We start from the raw sequence: 6,929 nt of genomic DNA, 5'->3' as shown, positions 1-6,929 counted from the left end.
GACAGCATTCGTTTTGTGTTTATGACTAGAACTACAGAAGAAAATCTCTTTGAATAAAGTAGTTCTGGATTAGCGGTGGTTGTTCGGTAAGTACCAGCTCTGTACTGGGGGCTGCACCGAGGCTGGGAGGAGGAGGCAGGCGGAGTGCGCCGGGTCCCCGGCTCCCTGCGGGTGGGAGCTTCTGATTGGCTGGGACGACCAGACTCACACCCCGGGAGCCAATTAGAGGAGAGGTGGCCGCCCCGATGGAGGAAGAGCCGGAAGACAGCGCTGGTTATGAGACCTTCTAGCGTTTGGAGACGATGGCTCTGGGAGGAGGCTCTCTGCATCTTTGTAATTCTGGATGAAAGAATGAAGTCTGAATTCCACAGTTTAGCAATTTTGGCCCCCCCACAATCTGTTCCTCCGTATGTTTTCTAACATTTCCCACTATTTAAGGCACCCCTTTAATAGGAAATAGTTTCAGGAAAACTGAAACACACAACTTCTCGCCTTCCTATTGTGTTCGTTATGACTGATTGGCTGTGAGGCTGAATCAGTGTCACAACATGGGGGTCCGTCAGTTACTAGGTGGTGGCCCACGCATGCCCATTCCCTTCTATCCTTTGGCTAAGTGTAGGAACACGTGTGCACACACGTGCCCTCCTTATACACACAATTTTAATAATGATCCAACTAAAATACTACTACTACCCCATTAAAAGCCAAAGACACACCCAGCTTTTCTCCAACGAAAATAATACAAAGTCACATCCAGCTGCTGTATCCGAAGGTGGCATCACAGCTCACTGAGTCCCAGGCCCAGGACTGTAAGGGCTTATTCATTCCTCCAAAGTCCGTGGGTGACTACTGTGTTCTGACAAATCTCTAACTTGGTGAAGAATTGAACTATTTCATACACAACACTAATGAAGCACCGACTCTGCCAGATATGGTAAGGATATTTTATTTACTTTATTTAACCCTTAGACAGCAATCCCATGTGGCAAATATGCGTATGATCCCACTTTACAGTTGAGGAAACTGAGGCACTGCAGGTCACCAACTGCCATTTGGGAAAACGGAGTAGGGAAAACTGTATGCAGTGGTCACTCGTCCAAACAGTTTACTTTGCCCAGTAGATAGGAGCATGCAAGCAGTCCCTGCCCTGGTGGTGGCGTGGGTTTCTGGTCAACCAGTCCGGGAACCCTTGGTTCTGCCCTGCAGCTGGATGTTCCGTGGTGTGCCTGAACGGTGTGCCCACGTGGCGGCCCTCTTCCTGTTGGGGTCGTAGGAGGTGTGGGGAGGAAGCCTGAGAATTTCTGTAGAGGCCGTGGAATACCAGGCCATAAACATTTCCTTGGAAATAAAGCCCTTTAAAAACCCAGTTAGGTGCTGGTGGGTCTGATCTCTGGCAGCTTTGTGGGCCAGTGGCCCAGATCGAGTGGAGCCCACCTCCATGAACTCGGAGCCCGCCTTTGTGATTTCTGTCTCTTGGCCGCGGAGTTCCTGCCTCTCCCCTTACCCCTCAGTTTCATGGCTCCCATCTCTTCCTTAGCTTCGGGACAACCTGCAACAGCAGGGGTCTGCCCCTGCGGGACAACCTCCCAGGGAATGCTGCTTTGGTAGAGATGATTGCCTCTGTGTGGCGGGGGGTGAGGTGGGGGGGGGGTTGGGGATGAAATTCCCACTGTATTTCTCTGCCTCCTCTAAGACCCCAGTCCTACTATATTTTCCTGACTCTTTGTTCACACGCCTTTGATTGAAACAGACTTATCCAGCTCTCGCAGCTCTACAAGGCACATAAAATCTGACCCCCTACAGTTGGCTGGCTGCAGGTAGAAAGGTTAAAAGTGTGGGATCGAGAGCACAGCTGGCTGAGTTTGCTTCCTGGTCCTGCCACTTGCCAGCTGCCCAGCTTTGGTCAGATTACTGCATCTCTGGGACCTCAGTTTCTTCATCTGTAAAGTGGGGGTAACAAGAGTCTCCAGTCTATGGGATTATTGTGACCACTGAATGAGAAAATCCATGATTCAAAAACAGCTTATACCAAAGAAGTAAGGGAGGACTTCAACATCTATGTTTATTTGGAGAAGGTGCTGGATGGAAGGCAGTAGAAGAGAATGTCCTGTGTTTCCCGGGACTGTGGGGGCCATGGATGAATGTGGGCTCAGGGAGGGCCACCCAGCTGTCCTGTAACAGAGGGCCGGTGCCCCTGGGACAAGTGCCTGTTCTGGAGAGGAGGTTCTGGCTACAGCCTCTGGGCTGGTGGTAAAGGACCAGCCCCTGTGCTGGGGCAGATTCATGCAGAGTGATTCAGTACCACCAAAACCTAAGGAAAAGGCATGGTCTGTGCGTTTTCCCAGCTCTGTTTTCTGAGAGGCGAAGAGGTGTTTTCTAGGAGTGCTGTTTATTTGTTCTGAAGTCTTTTCTGCTCTGTTGTGGGTCTTGAACTTCACCCGTCTTCAAAGGCAGCTTTGTACAGTGGGGTTTCAGTGTCACATACTCCCGGATTTGTTGCGTAGCTTCAAAATATTTCCCATCGTGGTGCCAGCCCAGGGGTCTCTGTCAAGTATGGTGTTTGTTTCTCTGACACAATCACCCTCCTGTTTCCTTCTGAGCTTTGTAGTTATTCAGGCTCTACTGTATGGACAGTGGGGTAAAACTTACTGAGAGGAGGCTGGAGTGAAACAGCCGTGGCTGGGCATTCAGCATAAAGTAAACCCTGGTCCCTACACTCACTGTCCCGCTTAGAGCTGGACACATCAACTTATAGAAAAGTCCAAGCGAAGAAAAGTTTGATGTTGAGAGAAAACTGGAGAAAATTACCACCAGAGTAGGTTTATTTGCATGGGACAGAAACCCTAAATTAACAGTACCCTAAATACAATAAAAGTTAATTTTTCTCTGATGGAACAGAAGCCTGGAGCTGGTACAGCCAGTGGTGTGCCAGGCTGGCTTGTTCCAGCTTGTGAGAACCTGTTGTTAGCATCTCTTCCCAACTCTGTGTTCAATGATGTCACATTGGTAACTGGAAACTGACCATGGTGGAGTATTTACATCACAGAAATTGGCAAATGCTACAAGTCAAGGTTTTTCCCTCCAAAGATCCTGTTATTTAACACATAACAGCACACCTCTGGATATAGCTCACTACAGAATTAGGGACCCAGGCCTTTTCTATCCTACTGCTCCACCATCTTTGTATGTGGCTCACACTCTTATGGCCATTCATGTCCACAATTGCTGCAAAAGCTCCAGCCATTGAATTATGCATTCCAGGTGGCAAGAATGAATTTAAAAAAATGGCCAAATATTGGGCACTGGCAGTATTTTAAGGAAGTTTCTGGGAAGCTGCTATACAACATTTCTTTGGCCAGCACTTAGGTACATGGCTGTACCTCACTGTAAGATGGGAGACGTAATCTGTATTCGGGAATCCACCTGTCAAGCTAAAAGGTAGGGGTCCGTGGTAGACAGAGCTCTAAGACATCCCAGTGCTCTTCACCCTTGTGTAATCTCTTCCCCCTGAGTAAGGGTGAAACTTGCAAGTATGATGAGCTATCACTCCTGTGATTATGCTACATCCCAAATTAATCATCTTTAAGACACAGGGAGATTTCCTGGGTGGGCCAGACCTAATCACAAAAGCCCTTTAAATCCAAGTCTGGAGGTCAGAGATGGAGAAAGATAGAGATTAGAAGCGTGAGAAAGATTCAGTGTGCCATTGCTGGTTTGAAGATGGAGATGGCCCTGAGGCAAGGAATGCGGGAAGCCTCTGGGAGCTGAACGTGACCCCCTGCTGACACCCAGCAAGGAAATGAGCATCTCAGTCCTACAGCCACAAGGAGCCAAATTCTGCCAGCCTGGTGAGGAAATTGGCTTTTTTCTCTTAGACTCTTAATTGTTCTAAAGCTGTCAGTATCCTAAATTCTAGCATATTTTGTGCTGACTTGAATATGCTAAATTCTTCATCAATAGATACTTACTATTATACTAGCATGGCTGCCATTGGAATATAAAATACATAGAAACTTTCTGTCCTAACAGGAGCTTGAAGTCTATTTCAGGGATAGACACGAACATGAATGCACTTAGAGAAAAGGGAGTGTTCATATATTCACATTATAGCGGACCCAGAAATGAGTGCAGTCAAGCCTAGAACTGTATGCTGAATGTGGGATGCTGGCTGCATTCACCAGGATGTTTTGGACTGTGAGTAAGAGAAAACTCAGAACAAACTCATCTAAACAATAAAGGGAATCTTTAGATAGAAGATAAACGAGAAGCCTGAGTATAGCGCAGGCTTTAGCCAAGATTTGACCCAGCAGCTTAACTGTATCACCAAGTATCAGGCCTCCTCACGTCATCTTGAGGAGATCTGCTTTTGTAGTTTCAAGATGACGCATCCAGAGGGGAAAAGATCATCTTTGTCATGGCATTTCCTGTGTTAGTTCTGAGATTTGCTCTGATTGGACTGGCCTAGGTAACACTGAACTGACATTGTGTTTGGGGGAATGGAGGAGTATAGAATGAGCTGATTGTTTTAGCAAAGGTCACTGCTCCCCTGGGACCAGAGCTGAAGTCAGCTTTCCTGGATCCCCACATGAGAGAAAGAATATACATATGTATCTCTGTGTGTTTGTGTGTGTCTGTATGTGTGTGTAGCTGGGACACCGGGGCAGGAAGGAGATGTTGGGAAGAGGAGAAGGAACTAGAAGGTGGGTAATAACTACAAATATCCACGACTCTACACCAGCCACAAGTGGTTATGGAAGGGAGATGTTATTTGGAGGTGATACAATTATTTTTGATTTTCCAAAGGTGGTGGTGTGTGCAATGGATTAAGGTGTAGGGAAGCAGAGACAGGAAGATCAATTCACAGATAATTGTGGTAAAACACACAAGAGGTTCTGAAGCCCTGAAACAGGATGGTAGCAGTGAAAATGGATGCTTTTTTGGAGATATTATGAGAGAGAAGATCTCCAGGATTTGTTGAGGGGTGAAAGTAAGGGGTGAAAGTAAGGGGTGAAAGTAATTATTATTTCAAGATTTTGATTCTGAAAGGTTAAAAGTACTGTAGTGCTACTAACAGAGAAGGAGTGTTGGGAGGGAAAGTAGTTTGTGGGACAGAGAGAGAAGGAATTAGCCATTTTGAATTTAGAGTAGTCATGGAATATCAAGAGGAACTGGATAAACGTAGCTACAGAGAAGAGCATCAGGTCAGGGAGCGAGCCTCAGGGGCACCCACAGTTAAAGAAGTTGAAAGGAACAAAGACAGTGCAATGTCAACATGGTCAGGAAAGGGATTTCTGAGGGGAGTGATGTGGAAGAAGATGGAATTCATGACCTCTGTGGATTTAAGTTGCAGGCCTAGAGATTAGACCTAAGGATGATAATAAAACACGGAAGCGTGTTAAAAAATGTTTTATATACAAAAGCAACGGAATCAAACATAACTTGACTGATACGGCAGAAACTACTGGCTACCTCACTGAACACATTTTCTGATTCTCCCTTGATATAATAGTCACCCCTTGCTGTATAACAAATTGCCATAAACACTGTGACTTAAAACAACACACATTTATTGTCCTACAAGTTTGGTAGATCAGGAGTCTGGTTATGACTTAGCTGGATCTTTTGTTTAGAGTCTCACAAAGCTGCAGTTAAGGTGTTATCTGGGCTGCATTCTTATCTGGAGACTTGACTGGGGAAGAACCTACGTTACTCAAGTTGCCAGGAGAGTTCGTTTCCTTGCTGTGGTAGGACTGAGAATCTTGGCTTCTTGCTAGCTCAGCTCTGTAGAGGCCATCCTCAGCTCTTTGGCATGTGGGCCTCCCAACTCATCTTTCTTCAGAGCCAGCTAGGGAGAGAGAGTCTCTGGAACGAGCCTTAGCAAGACAGAATTGTGTATGATGCAACATAATCGTGGACGTTTCATCATTTCTGCCATATTCTATTGGCTAGAAGCAACTCACAGCTCCCACCCACACTGAGGGAGAAGGAATTGAGCAAGAGTGTTAAAGCCAAAAAGTGGGGGGTCACTCTAGAGTCTGTGATGGTTGACCTCAATTTTTTGGGGGGGGAGGCGGTCCTCTGTGTGCCTAGTTCTAGATCATGGTCGATCTAAGCTAACTGATTCTACTCTGTTTCCTGCTTTTCTGATCTCCCTTCCTGTGAGGAGTGGTCATATGCACCAGATGTAGCAATAGCAACTAAGCAAAATCTCCTGGGAGTTTCTGGGGAATCTTCTGGGCTCCCCTGATAAACAGGAATGATTACAGATAATACCACTCTTTCTCCTTTTTAAGTCTCAAATGCATATATGGATGTACAACAGCCCAGGGCCATGAGGGGGAGGCCAAGAGAATCATAGAGAAATCAGCCTGAGGCTAGTAATGCCAGTAGCTGGACTCCTTGGTATGTCAGAATAATACATTTTCATTTATTTAAGCTATGTACCGTGTTTTGTGTCTCTTGCTGCCCAAAGCATTCCTAACTAATACAGTTGGGCTGTGTTTGTTCTCCCCTCAGCCCTGGGTAATTATGTTTCTGACTAAAGTAACCAATACTGAAGATATCTGCTAAGGCTGGGATCTCTGTTCTCTGCCTGAGAATTTTGGTATGTGACCTTGGCCCTGGTTATAGTTGGTTGGACCTAGAATGCACTTGTGACCAGAGCTGGGCCAATCAGAATTTCTTTATCACTTAAACTGTGAGACACAAGAGAAAGGTGTTGGGAGCTGAGTCACATTCATTCCAGAGCCTTGAAATACAGGTTTGTGAACTTCTGTGGCTAAGGTCCTGGAGCTAAGTTCCAACCCTCTCTGAGGGTTGCCTGTTCAGCTATACTTTGGATTCTATGAAAGACATGTGTATGAACTGAGCTGCACTGTGCCTTGTTTTTCAGAGAATACTGGGTGTCCCTGCGGGGCTGGAGCATAAGA

Source organism: Camelus ferus, chromosome 34 (genome assembly GCF_009834535.1).
Source record: "Camelus ferus isolate YT-003-E chromosome 34, BCGSAC_Cfer_1.0, whole genome shotgun sequence".
NCBI classification, from domain to species: Eukaryota; Metazoa; Chordata; class Mammalia; order Artiodactyla; family Camelidae; genus Camelus; species Camelus ferus.
The sequence above is the reverse complement of the archived record's forward strand: the minus strand, read 5'-3'. Positions refer to the sequence as shown.